The sequence below is a fragment of the Opisthocomus hoazin genome, chromosome 18 (assembly GCF_030867145.1).
Source record: "Opisthocomus hoazin isolate bOpiHoa1 chromosome 18, bOpiHoa1.hap1, whole genome shotgun sequence".
NCBI classification, from domain to species: Eukaryota; Metazoa; Chordata; class Aves; order Opisthocomiformes; family Opisthocomidae; genus Opisthocomus; species Opisthocomus hoazin.
The window spans coordinates 8,065,824-8,087,037 of NC_134431.1; the positions used below are offsets into that span (position 1 = coordinate 8,065,824).

Consider the following 21,214-nt stretch of genomic DNA (forward strand, 5'->3'; position numbering starts at 1 on the left):
CACTTTTCTCCAGGCGGTTTTTGTAATTAACATTCCAAAGGGAGCTGAAGACCTCATTAAGTCAATTTTATTGAAGGGGAGGTTTTCAAAGGTCTGCCTCAGGATACCAGCCAGTGGGCACCACCTCGGCAAACAGCGCCTTGCTCTGCCGCCCAACGCCCAGGAGCTGGGCTGAGCTGGGTGTCCTCTGCTGAGGTGTGTTATGAAGTTCCCTTCCCTCAGCAGCCCAAGCCTCATCTCTGGAGAAGCGTGGCTGGGAGTTGAGAACTCCTTGCTGCTTTTTTGATAGTGCTGGAGCAGCTCTGGCTCCTGGCCACGCTCGAGAGCTGTGGCTGTTGCCGGCCCCTTGAGCTGTCCCACGCTCACAATGCATCCTTGTGCTCCTCCAGTGCAAGCAGCACAGTCCCTTGAGACAGGCTAATAAGTAGCTTGTGACTGGAGTTCCGGTTCACATAGTTCAATTAAATCCCTGTTAATCTTGTTCAGACCTAATTTACTTTCATTCTCATACACACACTTTTCTTTGCTTCAGAGATGTTCTGGTGAGGTTCCCTGCTGATGGGAGCTGAAGAGCCTGAGGCCGTCTTTGGAGAGGACTGATGTGTGCAGAGCAGCCCCCTTGTCAAATCAATAAGCTAAGATCATTTCCCAGCCTGTCACAAAGAATGTGAAAATACTCCTTCGGTGCCTGAATTTCTGGGAGGGCGAAGGCTGGATGTGATGATGCTCGAGGAGAAAATATGGAAGCTGTAGGAGGGGAGGACCTGCTCCGTATCTCGGTTTCCCAGGGCACTGCTGAACTGTTCTCTGTGTGTGTGTTAATTTTTGGAGAGCTGAGAGCTGGGGTGCTGGACTGCTCTCTCGGGAGCCTCTCTTACACACTGATACTTCTGCCAGGGAGAAGCTACGTTGGTCGCAGCCCGTGGCCCGCAGGGATCGAGATGACTGTATTGATTTAGTTGTTTGTTTATGAGTCTCGTGAGGCATCAAAGACTGATTGCAGTGAGAAAATGGGATGATGACTGGGGAGTGCTGGAGTACAGAGCATGGCTGCTTGTTTGGTGATTAAGCTGATTGCCAACTCTGGCCCTGGGAAGGGATCTGACCCTCCTCTTCCTCGTCCAGCCAGAAGGGGTGATTCGGCTGGCGAGCATTCCCTTTCTCTCTGGCCAGAGATATGGGTGGTAATCAGTGTTTGTATTTCTTCTTACACTGGCGGTTACTGCAGGTCCAAGGTCCTGCTCTTCTCCTCTGACATTTTGTGGCTGCTGAGCGGTTATTTGTGGGGGTGTTTTCTGGCTTTTCGTGCCCAGGCCAGCGTGCAGTAGCTGCTCTAAATGTCTCTTGCTCGGGGCTGGCAATTGCGGGGTGATGAACTCGGCTTCCTGCCTCTCCCTTGAAATATGGCTGGTTTTCCTGTGTCATGTTGATTCTCCCCACTTTGTGGCTTTTCTGCCACCGTATTTCATCCCCACGCCCCCTGTTGTTGCTTCTGGTAGACTCACGTCCATTGCAGTTCTTCTGTCCTTGCAGCCAGGTTTTACCTGCCAGTGACAGACTGTGGGTATCTCCTGCTGTTACGAGGTCTGATACATGGAAAGAATATGTGGAGAGGCATCCAGGATGGAGAAAGGTGTCCCCTTGTAATCAGCCCCTTCAGCAGTTTCTTTTCCCTGATGATTTTTTCAACCAGCAAATGTAACTGCTAGGGAAGGACAGCTCTCTGCCTTGGGAGCCCCAGGTATACTGGAGAAGGGGTGCCATGCACATCAGCCTACCCCTGAGCCACGAGGAGTTAAATCGAGCAAATATTACGCTTCCGAGCTCTTGTGCTAAGTGAGCGCTACGGTGCTGGGCGTGCTTCGCACACCCGTTCAGATCCTGCTCCTCGCCAGCACACGCAGATTTGTCTTGTGCAATCCCAGGCCTCTCGCAGTGCTCACCTCCCTCCTCCCAGCTTCCCTGGCTGCTTTTAGTGCCCGGAGGCCCCGGTGTGGCTTCGATGCTCCTCGCACCCTGCTTTGCTGCAGGCGCGAGCAGCCACGCACCGGGAAACCACGGTCCTGCCGCGGACTGCAGCGACGCAGAGCGGGTGGCTGGAGCAGAGAGGCTGACGGGCTCCTCTGTGGCTCGAGTCCAGCCTTTTTGGCTGGTAGGTACAAGGTAAACCTGCCTTGGGTCACATCTTGGCTTTCTATAAGTGTCTGTTGCCTGGCTGATGTCGCTTGTCGCGCTTGAAGAGCTCGGCCCCCAAAGTGGGCCGCTGTGGGTGGAGGGGGTTGGAGGACTCGAACTGCTTCCTATCCTCAGTTCCAGGCAAGGAGCTGTGTCCCTAGAACCATGCAGCCCGCCCTACACGCTGAATGCAGCATTCCTTCTTTGTGAGACTTGCGCTCTGGGCCGTCCCCTTGTTTCTTTCCAGGAGGCTGGCTGAGCCTCTGGTGTGCCACCCCTGCAAGGGTCAAGTTCAGCCAGCCCCAGTTCATGGACTGGGGCCATGGGAGGCATCAGCGCTGGCCTGAGACGTCTCATGTTGCCCAAGCTGAGGCGTCCCTGGCTCCAAAGCTAGTTCCTACAGCCTTCCCTTTGGCTGCTGCTTCTGCAAACGCCATCCCAAGCTTGCAAATTCACCTCGCCAAAAGCCAAAGTCCGGACTACGACAGGCACCGGCGAGCGCTCACGGGGCAAAGCCTCTCCCCCCGCTCAGGGAGCCGGCTCCAGACGCTTCCTGCTGTGCTCTGTGCCTCCGCTCCGGCAGCGCGGGCAGGAGCCGGGCTGCTGGCGTGGGGCTCGCGGGGCCGCGTCCCTCCGCTCGCCGAGGGCAGCTCTGGGACATCGGCGCGTGCTGGCTGGGGTCTGCGCAGGAGAGGGTCCTGGCGGCTGTGGTCTCCATGGAACAGCTGCTCCTGGTGCTGGGCAGCTGAAGCTGATGTCCCTGAGCGTCAGGGCTCCGCGGTGAAGGGAATCGCAGCGGGAGCAGCTTTTGAGAGAAGGGGCAAAGCCTCAGCCCTTTCTGCTCCCTACCTCCCCCCTTACTTAGCTTACTTCAGACTGAGCACGGATCCAAACGTCATATGGTTTAAATTTCTCAGATTCAGACTTTGGCCTCCTTAGCCCATCCCTCGCTCAAAGGACCATGGCTGGATGATGAAGGGGAAACACCCTTGTGTCTGCCCCAGCTGGGCTGGGCGCAGGCTGCAGGGAGGCAGGGAGGCTGCTGCCTGCGTCTCCTCCGCCCGGGAACGCCGCAGCCCCAGGGCAGGGCGGCCTGGACGTGGGCACCGGAGCTCTGCGCTAGCGGGCCATCGCTCTGCTCCCCTCTCGGCAAAGCGGGACGGAGCGAGGGCTGAAAACCTCGTCTGGACGAGTTTCCGTGGGCTTTGCTGAACCGCTCGTTCCTGTTGATACTAAGACTGGCCAAAAAGCCGAATTGATACCGCTGGGAAAGGCTAGCATTCTGCATGCGGCTTCTCTGCTGAGCTGAGGCAAGAAGCAGAAAGTGTCGGATTTTTGCCCGAATGAGCTATTCCAAGATGCCTAATTCAGATTGTATCGAAACGTCGTATATTATCAGTCCGAGACCGGACGGGAAATGTCGTGCCTCTGTTGAACATGCCGATAATTTCCCCCCACAGCTGCTGAACTCGGTGCCTCCTTATCAAACATTTGCACGTCACCGAGTCAGTGGTTTCCCCCCGTCCTTTCCCCGGGGAATTTTGCAGCGACACTTCCTGGCGGGGGTTAAGGGCCCCTTCGGCATGGCAGATTGTCACCCCGCTGAGGGACACGATGGGTCCTGACCTGTCCTGAGCCCTCCTGGTGACTTCTTCTCAGCTGCCCCTTTTTGTCCTACAACCTGCGGCACGCCAGCGTCAGCTGCTCGGCTCCTGCAGCCCTGATGCTTGGTGCGGGAGAGAACGGCCAGAATTAGCGTTTCTACCATGAAATATTGCCAAATGGGTCGTAGTGCAGGAGTTCTTCTGGTCAATCCCCCTTAGTAAATCGGCTCCTGAGCTCGTAACTGCAGCTTCCCTGACGGGGCTGGTGGTGCCGATCGTTTCCATCACGCACTCGCTATTTGCAGGGCTGTAAAGCTCAGTGGTCATAAAATCTCAGGGCAAGAGCCGAGGCTGCTTCTGCGTCTGTCCAGCATCTCAGACACAACCATTACATTATTAATAGTAATAATTTGTGCAAATATATTTGGAATTTGCAGTGAAAAAAAAAACGCAGCTAGCCCCAGGAGCCGAATCCATTAGACAAAACTTATTCATGCTTGCCAAGGGGATGCTTAAAAATAAATCTGGCTGGAGATGAATAGCTGTTTTGTTGTAAATCCACAGCTACACTGGAGAGGTCAGGACTCAGATCGATTACTGGACCCCAAAAGCACCGTCCTACTTGGCAGGAAGGCTTCGGGAGCCCTGCGGAGCAGCTTGATCGGCACTCCTGTGGGGAAGGAGCCACGTACTCACTTACTCAGGAGCGTGACAGCGTTCTGCCTCTAGTAACTCTCCTTTTTCCTGATGAAACTTGCATAATGGTCGGTGAGAGAGCACAGAAATACCTGAGCACATCTTGATTTCTTGTTAGAATATCATGGCGAGACTGAGCCACCAGAAATATTCAGTGCCACTTTTTTTAATTTGAAAGTACCTGGATTTCAGTGTCTGTAACCCCCTTCCTCTCCCCGGGGTGGGTTTTGTCGGTGCTATTTAAAAGTGAAGAGAAAGAACCACCTGGGGAAAAAAGTTTCAGGGGAGAGACTGAAGTCCCTGGTTGGGTAACAAAAAAATCATGGATTAGACTGTTTAAAGGTGGGTGCTTGGAGTGGGGCAGGAGGGAGAGGAAGGCGGGCGGCCGGAGGGTGGCCGTCAGGCTCAGGGCCTCGCGGCCGGGCACGGAGGTGCACTGGGCTGGTCTTCCGTCGCGTTATCGCCAGCGCTGCATGTTTAATGTCAGAGCCCTGCGAGGGCACATTCCTGAATCCGAGCCCAAAAGATAAGAGGCTGGGTTTAGAGAGTATCTATTTGCCGTTTTAAATTTGCACGTTGGCATCTTCTGCGAAGATGAGGTGATGTCGTGGACTTGGTCCGGCGTTGGCAGGCGCAATGGCTTTGCTGTCCGCGCTCCAGCAACAGGCCAGCGCCACCGGAGAGGAGAACCACGCTCGTGGGACAGCCGGTAGGAGAGGAGGTGATTGCTAAAGAGGAAAACAAAATTCAAATATTTATAAGTCATAATTGCATCTTAGGTTTGGGTCTGGATCCAGTGGTGGCTGAGTCATCCAAACCAGCTCACCCCGGGCTGGGGCCGGGTCCCCGCTCCCCCGGGCGCTCCCCCTCGGGCAGCAGCTCCCCACGCCGGCTCCGGGACTGCGGAGCGGCTGCGCCTGGGATCGGGAGGGAGACGGGAGCGTCCCCGCGCCCCTGTGCAGGCACGGCGGGGGGGAAGGCGTGGGGGACCCCAGGCATCGCCGTGCCCCCCTCCCTGCCCTCCGGTATGTCCCAGGTGTTACCGGATGAGCGAGCGGAGCGGTACGCCGGGGCTGCCCCGCACCGCGTGGCGAATTCCCTCATCCCACGCAGGACGATGGGTCGAGGCATCGCTCCCTGCGCATCCCCGCGCCGGGCGGGGGGCAGACGGGGTGGCTGTGAATCAACAGCCCAGAAAGCCTCGGCACGAACCAGGCTGCGGGTTGATGCTCCAACAAGGAGCAAGCAGGGCTGCTACCCCCCAACCCAGCATCAGCTGACCCGCGGGGGTCTGGGGAGCCCGGCCACCCTCTCCCAGCCCTGGGACGGAGCAGGGAGAGCGTCGGCCCTGCCCGGCTGAGCCCGGCTGCAGGGACCTTATCAGCAGGCAGCTCCTCCCAGGGAAGGGCCCCTCTGCCGTGCGCTGGCCGGGGGTGATGGATCCGTGTGTGCGTGACTCCTTGTTCCTGGTGACTCATGGATTTGCTGGCCTTCGCCAGTGTCATGGGAAATATTTTTATAATAACTCAAAAGAACAAGGCAAAGCGGGGTGGGAAACAGAAAGAAAAAACTCCGCCACATAGTTCTCTGACACTTGTTAACTTCCTGAATTGTTTCTGAAGCGTCAGGTCTTGCTCAGACTGATGGGGTTTTCAGAGGCCCCTGCTGAGTGGCTGCGAGGGTTGGCCGGAGGGGTGGGCAGGGGGTGACGGAGGTGGTGCTGGCTGTGGAAACACAGCCCACGGGTCGCCGCAGCCGGCCAGCAGCCGAGCGCGCCTCATAAACCAGCTAAACGGGGGGTTAAGGAGCAGACTGCTTCACCCCGTTTCTTCCTGGAGGATAAAGTGACAGGGAACACGTCAGTGGATGGCTAATGGGGGAGGCGGGAGGGCTGCCAGCGCCGCTGAGCTGGTCGGGCAGCCCGGACGGGCTTGGAGCAGGCGTCGGGGCGCCCGGCCGAGCCCCGAGCCCACGCGTGCACCCCGGCACTGCTCTGTGCCGGGGAAAGCCGGGCGCTTTCCACCCCCTTCTGCGCTGGAAGGGGAAGGTGCTGAGGGGCGAGGGGAGGGATGGCTGGAACTGTCCCCATGTGCCCACCCGCCCGGGCGGGACTCGGGGGGACCCACACCTCATCCGGCCCTGCGTGGGGTGATGCTGCCAGCCGGGACCGGGCACACCGGGAGCACCCACAGCTCTGTTCTGCCTTGGTTTGGAGGTCGGCACCGGCTGCTGGGGGTGTCTGCTAACCCGAGGATGGGGCAGATGGCCCCCACGGGGCCCGGTGGTCTCCAGGGAGCCCCGGGACGTGGCTCATCTTCCCCTGCCTTTCGTCCACGCTCGGGTTTTGCCTCCTTCTGCCTTCGGAGATGGGGGAAGATGGCTCGCATGCCCCCAGGACAGCGAGGTGTCCGTCCCGGGGATGAGACGCGCAGACCCCAGGGCAGGACCCGGCGGGAGAGCCTCTCCCCGCTCCTCGCCCTGCGTGACAGCGGTTTAACAACGCAACCCCCACACCGGTCGGGTTTTATCCCCCCCCCCATCCCCCCGAAACATCACTGCGCTGCTGCCGGCTCTGCCTTCCAGGTAGAGGTGAGCCGGCGGCCGGCCGTGGGCTGGGAGAGCCCCCCACAGCCCCCCCCGCAACCCGCCGCTCCCACGCGTGTCCCCGGCGCGACCGGGCGATTCCCCCCCCCCCCCCCCCGAGCTTTCTCCCTTAAATAAAGACCAGCCCCAACCCAACCCACGCACAGCAGCCCCACGGGGGGGAGGGGCCGCCGCCTTTCCCCCAGCCGCCGTTTCCGGTTTGCTGCCATATTCCTCCCCCCCCCCCGCCTTCCCCGTGGGTCCCCCCCCGCCCCGGAGCAGGGATGAGCGGGGGCGGGCGCGGCGGGAGCGCGCCGGAGCCGCGGCGGTGCGGGATGGCGCAGCCCTGAGCCCGCGGCCCGGCCCGCTGCGGGCACCCAGCGCCGCGGGGAGGGGGCGGGGGGGGGCGGCCGCGCCCCCGCAGCGGAGACAAAGCCGGGGCCGAGCGCTGGAGGCGAGCGGCGGGGCCGGCCCGCGGTGCGCGGGCGGGAGGTGAGCGGGGGGGATGCGCGGGGTCCGCCCTTGGGCTGCGGGGGGGGGGATGCCCGGGGTCCGCCCGTGGGCTGCGGGGCGGGTGTGTGCCCGCAGCCCCATGAGCCGGTTGTGAGTCCGGGCGTGGGGTGTTCGCGGTGTGGGTTGCGGGTTTCGGACGGGGGGGGAGCTGTGGGTCGTGGCGGGTGGTGGGCAGCGTCCGGGGGGGCAGCCGTGGGTCCGGGCCGGGGGTGCTGAGGGTCCGCCCCTCCCCTTTGTTGTGCTCGGGGGCTGCGGGGAGACCCCCGGGGGAGCCGGGCTGTATGTAGGCCAGGACATGAAATATTCATCGTCGTGCCCCCTCCCCGCTTTGATGTCTCCCGATCCGCTGCCCTCGTCGCGTCTGCTCGCCGGTAACTCCGGGGCTCGTCTCCAGCCCCGCTGTGCCCGGCCAGGCTCCTCGCCGTGCCCCCCCCCGGGGCCGGGGGGCTGCTGGGGGGCTGCGGAGCCCCGGGCCGCCCCGTTAAAAGGCTTCACCCAGCCGGGGAGTGCTACCATCGCGGCCTGAGCCATCCGGCCCCCGCGCACGGCTGCGAGTGGTGGCACTGCCATGTCCCCGTCACAGCCCCCCGGGGCCGTGGAAGAGCGCGGTGGGGTTCGCCCTGAGCCACGTCGGGCTCGGGAGGGGCTTTTATCGCTGCCCGGGGGGCCGTGCTGTGCCGCGTCCCGCTGCCGTGGGGGTCGGGCATGGGGGTCACCCTGCGGGATGGGGCCCGCTGCCCAGGGCCGTGTGGGGCTGGGGGCTGGGGAGGGGGCTGGCGTCGCAGGCGCTGGCCCTGGCGCGCTCCTGTCTGGTGCCCAGCATCGTCTCGGGGAGCTGCGCAGCCTCCTGCCAGACCCGCTGGAAGCAGCGGGGACCGGCCGCAGCTCCCCGCGTTTTGCTGGCCCCGCGCAGCGCACACCTTCCCCCGCCATCGCTGCTGCGGCGTGCCGGGGCTCGGCTCCCCGGCCTTGGGACTGGGGGTGACTCTGGTCCTGGTCCCGGTCCTGGTCCCAATGCTGTCGAGCAGCAGTGGGTCAGTAAAGGTCGTAGGTGGCAGGGATTTGCTGCCCTGCGTGTGCCACTGGCTCGCCGCCCGCCTGGCTCCCCAGGAGCGACGCGGAGGAAGGGACATGATGTGGCTGCTAGTGCAGCCGGGGGGTCCCTGAGGTGGGTCCCGCCGCCCTGGGGCATGAGGAGCTGGGGCAGTGGAGGGTGCAGAGCCCGGGGGTTCCCGGGGCGAGCTCCTGCCTCGGGCTGGCGCTGCCTGCGTGGCGGGGACAGGGACAGGACAGCAGGTACCCAGCAGTGCCGCATGCAAACTGACCTGCGGGAAGGTGGCAACAAAAGACTTGATTTTCATTCCTTCTGCCCGGGATGTGCTCCCCGGAGGAGGAGGTGCATGGCGGGAGGGAGCTGCAAGGCTTTGTCGCTCTCATCTCAGCCGAGGAGGTGCCCTCAGCCAGCAGCGACCGGTGTGCGCGTGGGGGAACCGACTCGTGAGGAGCCCTCCCAAGGCCCAGCCGTTAATGGTGGGAAGCCATTCGTCCCTGCCAGGCTCAGAGACCCCCCTCAGCACCTGGCGTCTGGGTCCCTCGTGCCGCACGTGTTGCTCAAACAAGGGCGGGGGGCTGGCAGGGCTCTCTGGGGGGGCGTGAGGATGGGGATGTGCAGGGGAACATTGGCGATCTTGCGCTTTAAAGCAATGTCCTTTCCGTTATTTCTGCTGCGGGGGTGCTCCCGACGCCTTTGGAGCCGGAGAGGCTGATCCCGGGCTGCCCGGTGCCAAGCCAGCGGCTCTGCACTGCTTCGTGCTGACTCAGGATCTGTCCCGTGGCAAAACCTTGGCCGTTTGGTGTCTCGAGATGAGCTCGTGGGCTGGCTCTCCGGGGAGCCGCGTCTCTGTAATCATTAGCCAGTTCATGTTCGTTTGTCAGAGAAGGGCACCTTTGCTTGAAAGATCGAGGGTCGGTTCCTGGTTCCAAGCTTTGACCTGGGAACAGCAGGGCAAAGGCTCCTCCAAACATCTCGCCTCGGTGGCTTTGCCAAAGCGCAGCCCAATTATTTTTCTTTTTGGAGACGGGGTTATTTACGGGCCGGCGCAGCAGCAGCGAAGGGAAGTCCAATGTTCCCTGTCTCGATCGTTAGTGGCCTTGCAGTGCTCCCTGTGTGACAGAGAAGCTGTAACGATAGCTCTGCCCTTTAATGACTTTGTGGCAGAGCGATGGAAAATCATGGAGGTACCGCGGGAAGGCAGAAGGGGCTGTCCCAGCCCCCGGCCGGGCACCTGGGGGACGAGACGAGAAGAGCTGCGGTTCCTCGTGACCGACCTGCGCGCAGGCTCTGCTGCCGAGACAAGAGGCTCGTCTGCTGCCTTGGTGGCACGGAGGGGACGTCATCAGTCCCGAGGTGGGGATGGCCTTTAGCAGCGTGAGCAGCTCATGGGAAGCAGCATCGTTTCTCTGGGCTCACCAAGGCGAGGAGGGGACGGACCGTGGGGCTCCCATGCCTGCGAAATCCCATCCGCCTCTCCCTGCTGCTGCTGCCAGGGTCATCGCAGAGCTGAAACTCTCCCCTCTGATGAGAGCTGAAGGACTTGGCCCGTAACATCTCATTTTAACGACCAGCAAATGCATGTAACATCTTGAAAGAGAAAAGGCAGGAGCGACCGAACAGTCTGCTCCTCCTCCCAGCCTGTCCCAGGGCGGGGAACCCCTGAGCATCGCTGGGACGAAGCACCGTGCTCCTGGCGTCGCTGGGGGAAACTGGAAAGCCTATCTGAAGCGCTATTGTTTCCTGTGCTGTCTATTCTGCAGCTCGGTTTCCAACTCGTTCCTTTATCTCGCGGAACAATTTCCCATCTGAGCTCACTTCCGCAGCGCCCCGCATCTCGCCCCCGAGCCCGCCTGGAGACGCGTCCAGCGTGCATCCCGTCAGCCGCGGGGAACGGCCTCGGCACGTCCCCGTGCCGCTCCGTGCGGGACAGATCCCGTTGATCTGATGTCCCAAGAGCAGCTCAGAACCTCTGGGTGGGAATAACCACCCTTGCGCGGCCATTCTGGGGACAGGAGCGCGGATTGTGGCGGTTTCCAGTCCGAACTCCTCTTTTCGATGGCCGGTAGCTGCGGGTGGTGCGGACTGACTCCCCCGGGGCTCGTGTCTGGAAGCTTCTGCCCATCAGCAAAAAATGTGCAGGGGGGCTATTTTAAAATGGACTTCAGAAAAACCGTAATTCCTTTGGTCCTTCGCCTTTTAAATGGGCAGCAAGCTGTGACATAGCCCAGTGTATTGTGCGCTTAGGAGGGGGGAAAATAATATAGTTAATTGGCTGAGCATGGCTACCTCAGCCTGGGCTGCTGCTGGTGCTTGGGTGCACCAAGGCCCCCAACCTGACCCCATGTTGGCACTGGTGACCTTGGCGCTGGCTCTAGCGGGAACCGGTGCCGCTCCGCACATGCCTCTGCACATGCACGCTTTGAAAATACAGCCCTGAAACAGATTTTCAGGAACAAATGTGGTTTGAACCCGGGCCAGGAACCAGGACCTGCAAATCTGCGTCTCGCACCAGCTTCCCTCCGGGCTACGGATCTGCTGGCTGCCCTCGCTGCGGAGCGGGGAGGCGTGCGGGAGGGTGGGGGGGCTGGCAGGGTGGCCGCAGGGCAAGGGCACGCCGGTCGCTGGGTTTATTTCAGAGCTTAAACCTGCCCGAGCCCCGTGGCTCCAGGTGCTCTCAGTGGAGGTGTAGCGTCTAAAATATCTGAATATCCGTAGGTTGGCGTGCGGAGTCAGCGGGCTCGTCTGGAGGAATTTGGGGAACAACCGCCCGGGTGTTTCCGGCAAAAATGTCGGAAACGGGGCACGTGGCAGCGAGCCGGGGAACCGGCGGAGGTTTGGGCAAGGCGTGCAGCCTGGCACGGCTGTGCCCTGTGCCGGGAGGGCACCCGGACGGCTTCGGGGTCCGCGGCAAAGGGCGAGCGGGCTTTGCTGGGCCGGCGCCTCTGCCCACGCGTGACGTGGGGACGCCCGCGCCTCGGGCAGTGCTGCGCTGCCTTCCCCGCGCCGCGAGTCTCGGAGACCGGCCCTGAGTTTCCCAGCCCTGTCCCACGCTTGACCTGCTGCGGTCTCGCTCCCGTGACCGTGAGGTTTCGGCTGGCCCCGAGCCCGCTGTGTTAGGGCTGGATGGAGGGAGGAAAACCTGACTGCGTGCTGCAAAAATAGCTTCCACCCGGCGTGGCTGCTCCCATCCTTCCTGACCGTGTCCGGCAACCTCGGCCACCAAAAACCTGGGAAATGAGGGTAAAAGCTCACTGCTGCATTGCCCACTCCACCACGGCTGAGGTTAACAAGTCCAGCCCGTCCCAAGCCACGTGCCCCCGCCCACGCAGCATCCCCCTGCCCACGCCGTGCCCTCGTCCGGGGGCAGCATGAGGGGGCCGGGTCGATGCTGAATTGATCCTAAAAGTGTCCCGCCTTGGGGCCCCTGAGCAGGTGTTTGGGGGTGGAGGTGCAGCGCTGTGTCTGGGTGTCACTGCTCCACCTTGCTTCCCCACCTGGCAAGGAGCATCGCGTGCCTCAGTTTCCCCCAGCAGTGCCTGGGAAGCTGCCTGGGCAGGGAGGGTGTCCGTATCGCCACGGAGGTTGGTGAGCATGCCTCAGTTTCCCCCTCTCCCACCCCTCCTTCACCATCCCTGGCTGCACTGCCATGGGCAAAGCTCTGCTTCACGCAGGGCAAACAGAGTCTGACCTCCACGAAGCACCGCCGCCTTCCTCACCCGCTCGGCCGCAGCCTCTCGGGCGGCATTTTCGAGGGCTTCCTCCCCAGAGCGGGGCCCGGCTGGGCACTGGCTTCCCCGGCTGAAACCAGCCCTGACGGCTCGGTGGTTTTGTGGTGCTGCCGAGCTGCAGCCGGTGCCGGCGCCAGGGACGTCGGGTGGTGCCGGTGGTGGCTCTGGATGCTCCCGGGGCAGAAACCTGCCCTTGGACAGTTCTGCAGAAAAAACCACCATGAGAAGGCTGTTGGAGCCGCTCCCAGCTCGGCCGGGCCCTTTCCTTCCCCTGCCCGTCGGGCGAGCGGTGGCTGTGCCGGGGACAGAATGGAGGAACTGCCGGTGAGCACCCAGCTGCACCCGGCCGGGAGGGTGTCGTGGGGTGAGGAAGGGTGCACGTGTAGCTGCAAAAGTTGCCGTGACCGGGATGAGTTTCATGCTCCAGTGTCATGGACGGTGGAATTTGGAAGCATGTGGGGGTGGGAGGGCTCAGAGTGCATTAAGAAGAGTGTGGGCAGCAGGTCCAGGGAGGTTCTCCTGCCCCTCTACTCTGCCCTAGTGAGGCCTCATCTGGAGTACTGTGTCCAGTTCTGGGCTCCCCGGTTCAAGAAAGATGAGGAGCTACTGGAGAGAGTCCAGTGGAGGGCTACAAGGATGGTGAGGGGACTGGAGCAGCTCTCCTAGGAGGAGAGGCTGAGGGAGCTGTGCTTGTTCAGCCTGAAGAAGAGAAGGCTGCGAGGGGACCTTATAAATGCTTATAAATATCTCAAGGGTGGGTGTCAGGAGGATGGGGCCAGACTCTTTTCAGTGGTGCCCAGCAACAGGACAGGGGGCAACGGGCACAAACTGAGGCACAGGAAGTTCCAGCTGAACATGAGGAAGAACTTCTTCCCTCTGAGGGTGACGGAGCCCTGGAACAGGCTGCCCAGGGAGGTTGTGGAGTCTCCTTCTCTGGAGATATTCAAGACCCGTCTGGACAAGGTCCTGTGCAGCCTGCTGTGGGTGACCCTGCTTCAGCAGGGGGGTTGGACTGGGTGACCCACAGAGGTCCCTGCCAACACCTGTCATGCTGGGATTCTGTGTGTGGCTGGGGCTGGGCGAGCGGAGCAGCAGGCAGGGAGCTGCCTGCCCACGGGCAGAGCCCCGCGCGGGTGTGCGTGCACGTCTGTGTACGTACGCTAACCTCAGCCCTTCTTGCTGCGCTGGGGACGGGGGTGGCTCTCGTGCTGTGGTCTGGATGGGCTGTGCTGAAGCCACCATGAGCCACAGGTGATGGGAAGTAGAGGAGATGCCCCTTGTCCCTTCATTCTGTGCCTACAGGCTCTGCTCAAGAGCGGGGAGGGGGCAGCTTCAGCTCGGGGTGGTTATTTTGGGTAGAAAGAGCCACACGAGCGAGGACTGGAGAGATGCTACGGGACAGTGCAAGGTCCCCACACAGCTTGTCCCATGCCGCTGGCTGGTGTTGGCAGCTCAGGGCTGGTCCCACCCAGCTCACCCATCGCCGGTCCCTGCTCCTCACCACCGCCGCAGCCAGCAGTGCGGGGCCGGGAGGCATGCGGAGCCCGGCTCTTCTCTCCAGGAGCGACAGGGATAAAAGGCACCAGCTCAGCGTTTTTCTTTGTTTTTCATCTGCTCGGGCTGTTTGTAGCAAGCACCGTCTGGGGCCAGCTCCTCGCCCGTCGGCTCCGTCGGAGCTGCTGAGCATCCCTCTCGCCCCGGGAGCAGCTGGGGAATCTGACACAGCTTTCTGGGCATGGAAATGCCGTCCGGGGCTGACCAAGCTTCTCCGTTTGCCCCTCGAGACCCTCCCTGGTTGCTTCCTCTGACGCATCCTGAGCGAGCTGCTTTGTTTCGGCAGTGTGGATGGGAGTGGCGGTGGGGAGCAGCATCTCGTGGGGCTTTGCCACCGGGAAAGTCCAGGCTCCCCGGGCATGCCTCGGCGTGGGGCCCCGGGCTGTGCTCGCTGCTGCAGGAGCTGCTCCCGGTCCCGTCTGTGCCCACGGAGGTGAAAGCGGGAGTCGAGCGTGCATCGGTTGGGATTTTGATCCTGATCACCCAGCCGTGACCCGCAGCCTCCCGCTGCCCCCATAGCCTGCCTGCGTTAGGGCTGGTGGCCCCACGGTTCCCCGGAGCACGTGGCTTGTGTCGGGGCGGATGCCCCAGAGTCCCAAAGTGACCCTGGAAAATAAGCCGATAATCAGCATAAATTTGCTGCGTGGGGTCCTGCTTATTCATTTGAAACTCTTCAGGGGTCTGCAAAGTGGGAAGTACTGGAAATTGGTGATGGAAGACCCTTGGCCTCTGCTTAGCTTCTGCTTCGGACCCTCCCGTTGCCGTGAACCCCGCCGCGTCTCCTGCCGAGTCCCCGCGGCTCCTGGCCAGGAGCGGGGCGATGCTCGGCCCCGCGGGGTTTGTGTTGAGGGTGCAGATACCCTCCCTGCGTTTTCCCTGTTTTACCAGTGAGCGTTTCGGTTCCTGTTCCGTGTCGGGAGGGTTGCTGGCAGGTTTCGAGCCGTGGGGGTCCTGCAGGACCCCTTTGCAGGGCCAGCCTGGAGCCCCACGGAGCTCCTCTCCTCGCTGGACTGGATGGGCTGGTTTCTCTGAAAGTGGAAATGTTTTAGCGGTGACGCCAGCCTGGCCAGGGGTGGTTGTAACTTGCTCAGATCCGGAGTTTTTCTGCCTCCTGCGTGTTCCTTGCCCCCCTTCCTTCCCCTGCCCCGGAGATTTGCCGCCTGCCTGTGCTGCCGTCCTCGCCCGGGGCTGCAATCGCTGCGGTGCTGTCGGGTGCCGGTGGGTGCGGCAGCCCTCGAGCCGGGGCAGGCGCAGGTGGCTGCACCGTTTTTGCCGGATCTGAGCCACCCGTGAGTCACGTCAGCCGCCCGCTGCCGCCTGCCCCGTCCCCGGGAGCCGGGCGCTGGGTGCCGCACCACGGCCATCCCGGGAGCACCCGGGGCAGGCGTCCCCTGCCAGAAAGCAGAAGCAAACTCCGTTTCTGGGAGGCCGAGGCTGGCTGCGCTGGGAGAGGTGCTGTGAAAATGGGGAACAGAAATCCCCGGCTCCTCCTCGAGAGGCCACGTCTCCGTCACCCCCTCCAGCAGGGCCGGCCCCTCGTCCCGGGGCTTCGCTTGGAGGAGGACGGGAACAGGCAGCGCTGATGCGATGGGGCCATGGGGAACTGGACAGTCAGGTGGCGGGTGGTGGGAGCACACGGATGCCATCACGCCTGGGGGCTAGTATTAGAAATGTACATTTTGGGGGGGCATTGGACCCCCAGCACTGAGCTGGAGGGCTGTTTTGGGAAGTCTCGTGCCGTGGCTCCAGGCAGTCCTGGTGGCCAGGAGCTCCAGCTCCTAGTGCCAGCCTGGCCCAACATCAGCTCTTCCCGGCCCGACGTCAGCATTTCCTGGCCCCCCGGGCACTCCTGCCCTTGGGAGCATTTCCTTTCTGCTGCCTTCTCCTGGACTTGGCAGGAGGAGAGCAGTGCCCTCATCACCTGCCTGGGAGAAGCCGGCTTCGGGTTAACGCAGGCCAAAGGCTTTGTGTGCCTTTGGAAAGCGTTTGCTGGAGCTGGTTGGGCAATTCCTGGCTTTGGCTGGCATCCTGGTGGGGATGCTGGAAGCGCAGGCTGAGCCGGGCTGGGAGGCACTGGTAGGCATCCCTGCTCTGACCCGGAGCCGTGCCAGCGGGGTCAGGCTGCGCAGTGCCCGGCCAGCTGTGAGCATCTGCTGGAGATCCCACCAGCTCCCCAGCCCCGTTCCTGTGCTGGCCCACACTCATGGTGAAAAAGCTTATTTTCCGTCTCTAATTGCCAGGATGCCCTTGCAGCGCAGAAAGGGACGGGGGATGCGTGCTGGCCGGGAAGCGAGGCGCTCCCCTCTGCTCTCTGTGTGCAGGCAGCAGGCTCAGGCTGGGTCTGCAGGATCCGTCTGCATGCCCTCCACCTGTCCCAGAGCTCTCCCAAAGCGCCCATGCTTGGACACTGGGCAGCAGCGGGGGCTCAAGGAGCCTTCGATCAACTTTTGTTTCCTCCCTGACCCCAAACACTTCCTAGCAGCGCCCTGAACCCAGTGGTCCCCTTTGGACCAGGGCACGGGGCTGGCAGAGCTGTGGGAGCCCTGGTTTTTGGGGCGGCTTTGTTGGTGGAGAGGGGTGCTGGGGCTCCGCTGGGTGCCCGCGCTCCGTGGGCGCAGCAGCAGCTCCCCGTGCAGCCCTTTGCGAGGGGCTGCGGCTCCCAGCACGCGCCGCACAGCACGGCTCTCTGCGGGGTGCCAGGGACGATGTGCCAGGACCTCCCGCGAGCCTCGCTCGGTGACGTTGCCGGTCGGGACGGGCGGCTGCCAGCTCGGTCCGGAGCCCCCCGCGCTGCTCGGCACGTTAACAACCCGCTGCCTTGGAGGACGCTTGGAGGGTGCGAAGCTCTGCCAGCTCCCAGGGCGGTGGGCAAGCATCGCGGTGGGGCGGCTCAGGGGGATCTGAAGACTTGGCCCGGCCGGTCCCCAGGTCTGCTGCAGCGTGGTGATGGGGACGTGACGCGGCGTGGCAATGGCCGCCTTCCCTCTTCCCATCCCTTGGGGGAGAAAAAGGTTTAAAGCCCAGCGCTCGGCGCCTCGGCAGCAGCGAGCACAGCTTGCCGCACGTCCCGCTCGCTCCAGGCAGCCGCTTGCGTTGCGTCGGGGAGATAAGGCTTGTGGCTTTGGCTTGCCAGCCTTATGCAAGACCATCGCGTGGAGGGGGGCTGCTGTCGGGCTTCCCCTGCCCTCGCCCGGCTTCAGGGTGCTGGGGGGGGGGGCATCACAGCTCTGTGCAGCTGCTGGTGCTGGCAGAGCCGCTGCCGTCACCCCGGCAAGCCAAAATCTGCCTGTCGAGGGGCCGGCCCCGCGACTCTGGGGAGAGCTCCAGCTCCCTGCACGGCTCCCTCTGCGTGCTCGCCTTTGGTGTTTCCCCATTGCTTGGCCAGATAAACATCCAGAACCTGCTTCTGCGCTTCGCCGGGGTTTGTTTTGGTCTTTGAAGCTCCCTGTCCTGACACGTCTTTCCAGAGGCATTTTGCATCGCTCCCGACGGTGACTCTCCCCCAGGCTTGGGGGGGTGAATTTGGATGGGTGATTTAATTGTCCTTTCCCCTTTCGTGACCCACTGGCCCCTGCTAGCTTGGGCTGTGGAGCTTTAATTAAGATGGTTTTAAATTTAACGGGAGTTGACAGGGTGGGATGGGAGGGGCTGGGACTTACATATGTGGGGAGCGAGCGTGCAGCTGGGCCCCCGCGCAGCAGCCGAGCCGCCCTCCCCTCTCCTCCACCAGCGATGCCTTCCATCTGGGAGGCTTTGCCATCAGCCGAGGTGCCTTCACTCAGGTGCCTTCGCCATGCGGTCACTGGGCAAAGAGGGGGTCCCGGGTGGGCGTCGGGGGCACCTACCTGTGGAAGTGGCTCCCCTGGTCCCCGAACTGGAGCCCAGAGATGGAGTGAGATCTCTGCATCTGCTGTTTTAGGAACTAGTGCAGGCGCGAACGGAGCGTCCTCGCGGAGGGGAAGGGCTGGAGGTGCGACCTGGGTGTGTGCCTTCGCGCCGTCAGCCGCGCAGGCAGAGGATCTGCAGCGTCCAACCCTGGTGTACGGGGCTGGGGGAGCAGCCCCCCCTTTTTCAGCAGCGCTGGGGACTCATTGCAGCGGGGCTGGCCCCAGCCTGGCAGAGACGTGCTGCTGTGTTCCCCCTCTCGTACCGAGCAAAGCCTGATGGCACGGGACAGGGGACGAGGGGCACGCTGCCCTGCCGCGTTCGGGTGGCAGGAGGGGCGGTGGGCTGAGCCAGGCTCTCCCCAAAGCATCGGGGGGCTGTGCTGCCTGTCGCTGGCCCCCAGCCCTGATGCTTGCCGTGGGAAAAGGCAAACCTTCAGTAGCATCCCCTGGGACCCCGCGGGAAGCCGCTGTGCAAGCGTGTCCGGGGCTGTGCTTCCTACCGAGATGCAGGGGACGATGCAGGGAGGGGTGCTGGGGTGCCTGCTGGGAGGGGGTCGGTTGTGTGCCGGGGGGATGGAGCGGGCCGGGTGGGTGTGGGATCGCCGCTCTCTGCCCCTTCCCGTCCCCGGTGCCTGCTGCCGTGGGCTGGGCGCCATGAGGCTGCTTTGTCTCGCCTGCCGTCCCGCACGCTTCATTTTTCAGTCTGGTGTGAGACAGGAGCTGTTATTAATCTCGCTGGGGCATTGCGAGCTGGGGACATGGCTCGGCTCGCTCTGACAGCGGGTGGGTGCTGGTGCCCCCGGCCCCTTGCCCCCCTCTGCCCCAGCACCCGCCCCATCCCTCTCGGCACCCACCCGGCTCCGTAGCAGCCCCAAGGACGGAGCCTGTTTTGCTGGAGACGTCTCCCTCCCCAAGGCTCGGTGTCTGGCCGTGGGCCCCAGCCCGTCGCGGCGTTTCCCAAGGTTTCTGCTTCTGCCTCGCAGAAGCCGTGCTGCCGTGTTTTGTCTGCTCCCAATCAGTGTCTTTTGTTAGTGCCTTTGAAAAGAAGATAAGATCGCTTCCCCCTCCGCCGCCAGCCCCGCTATCATCCCTGGCGTTTCCACGGCCGTTGTATCCTTGAGCCATCCCTGCGCAGCGGAGGGCAGCGGGAGCGGGACGTGCGAGAGAGCAGCCGGTTCCCCTCGCTGTTGTCTTTCCGAGAGCATCTCCGCCGTGGGGAGGTAGGGCAGAGGATCGAGCCTTCTCCTGCATCCCAACACACCAGTTCGTTCTCGGGAGGGGGTGAACCCCGGGGATGCTGGGCAGGTCAGGCGGCGTTCCCAGCGCCGGCGGGGGAGGACGGGGATGCCGCCGTCTCGCGTGCCGTGATCTGATCCGAGCTGAGTTGTGCAGCTGAGTGTGCTTCATTTTTAATTGCTTTGGGGGGGGGGATGGGGGTGGCCTCTTGCTGCGGCTCTCCCCTTGCTGCGGCCTCTGCCCCTGGCACCCTCCCCTCCGGCTGCAGCTCAGCCCAGCCACGGGCTGGGGGGAACGGGGGGCCGGGCAGACCCCAAAGGCAGAACCCAGCAGCATCCGGGGACGGCAGTGCCGGGGGGTGCCCAAGCCCAGCTGTGGCTGTGCCGGCGATGCGCTGCCTGGGATCACAGCCCTGCTACGGAGCCAGCAGCGGGGCCATGCCGGGCTGCTGCCACAGCAGCCGCTTGCAGCCACCAAACACCCAGACCCGGGAGCGCGAGGGATTCCGGTGCATCCATCCGCCCGGGCACCTGTCCCTTCCCCTGCAGAGGACCTCGCACCTCGCCGCCCTGGTGCCTGGGGCAGATTTGGGTTTCCCCAGTGGCTTTTTTGTTCCTGTTTTGTCTGAACACGGCCCTGGCCTCACAGTGCGTGCCCGGGAGCCCAAGTGGCACAGCGTGCATGGGCGGCAGGGACGCGGGCGCCACAGCGTGCACGGGCAGCGGGGACGCAGGCACCACGTGCCTACGCGGCGCAGCCTTATTTGTATGTGCTGCAGCCTGGAGTTGAGACTGCAGCCTCCCCCACCTTCCATCCCGCTGTGCAATTATTGCCAGTGAATATTAGTCAAGTACAAATTACAAACCATTCAAAGTCTTAAAGAGCTGTCAATCAGCTGCTGCTTATTATCCTAATCAAATGCACTAAAAATAGTGACAAAACTTATTAGCAGGGGGAGGGGGGAGGCCGTCAAAACGAGCCTGCGGCATGGCACATCCTCGGCGTGGCAGCCGCCGCCCCGAGCACCCACCCAGCGAGAGGGACGCAGGGCGGCTGCCCGGCGTTACACCGACCCCGCCGGGGTTTGCGCGTTGGCTTCCACCATCGCACCGCGGCGTTTCCCACCTGACAAGCCCGGCGTGCGTGCCGTGGGGTGCCGTGCCGTGATCCGGGTAATGCCCGGGCTGAGTGGGTCGGGGCAGTTGGGGCAGGGGAGGCTGCAATGGCAGCCGGCAGAGCTGGGGGAGCAGCAGCTCTTTCTCCTTTGCTGCCGTCTCCGTGCAAGCTCTCCCCTTGCTACGCCTTTGTGGCCGAGGGCGTAAAGGCAGGAGGCTGCGGCTGGTTTCCATTCCAGGCTTGCTCCCGGCAGGGTTAGATGGAAACGCAGCCAAAACCTGCCTGTGCCCTGTCCCCATCCGTCTGGGATGTTCCCTCTGGATGAGATGTGAAACCTGGGCTCCAGCCAGGGCAGGAGCCCGTTGGGATGCTGCTCAGGGCCCTGAAGCTGGAGGTGCCTTGGGGGCTGAATCTCCTCCATGCCGGGCAAGCTGGAGCCTGTCAGGAGCAGCTGAAGCCTCTGCCCAGCACCGGGTGAGCAGGGCTGGCTGGAGAGAGATTTCGCTTTCGGTAGGAGAAGGGGGGAGAAGGGGCAGTTCCTGCAGGATCTGGGGCCTGGGAGCGGGTGGCAGAGCCAGGCAAGTGACTGCTCCGGCTCTGTGGGACCCTGCCTTGCTCTGCTTTCGACCCAAAGCTCTGTCCTGAGCCACTGCTGCTGACAAGTGTCCCCCCACCACGCACACTTTCAGAAGGAAACTGTCCCTTTTGAAAAATGTGGCTAAAATGTGCTTTTCTGGCCGAGTCGGGGCTTGAGCAGCATGAGGTGCTCCCAGACCTTGTGTGTGGTTCATGCCATAGCTTCTGTCTGTGCTGCTGGGGACGGAGAAGGTGACTGTCATCCCTGGGGACAAGGTCCCTGGCTGGTGGCCGACCCTCCCTGCCACCGCTCCCAGCTGTCCGGAGATGGAGCGGCAGGGCTGGAAACACTGGCATGTCCGGAGGAACCGGCTCTGCTTCTCCCCTGAAAAATCCCTCTGCGGGCTGAGGGTGCCTGTGCTCCCCTCTTGCCCTGGGACATCGCTCGGGGCGGCTCCAGCCACCTCCTCTCCCGTCCCCGGGTGGGTTTGA

General features: G+C 62.9%; 1 protein-coding gene across 3 annotated transcripts in view; it reads left to right on the forward strand.

The window, feature by feature from the left end:
• The first annotated feature begins 7,464 nt into the window (after positions 1-7,464).
• The window catches only part of SRC (SRC proto-oncogene, non-receptor tyrosine kinase), a 30,457-nt gene continuing 16,707 nt past the window's right edge, over positions 7,465-21,214 (forward strand). For all 3 annotated transcript variants that reach the window (XM_075438499.1, XM_075438498.1, XM_075438500.1), the window contains exon 1: positions 7,465-7,550. The gene's annotated coding sequence lies outside the window, so the exon portion shown is untranslated. The remainder of the gene's footprint in view (positions 7,551-21,214) is intronic.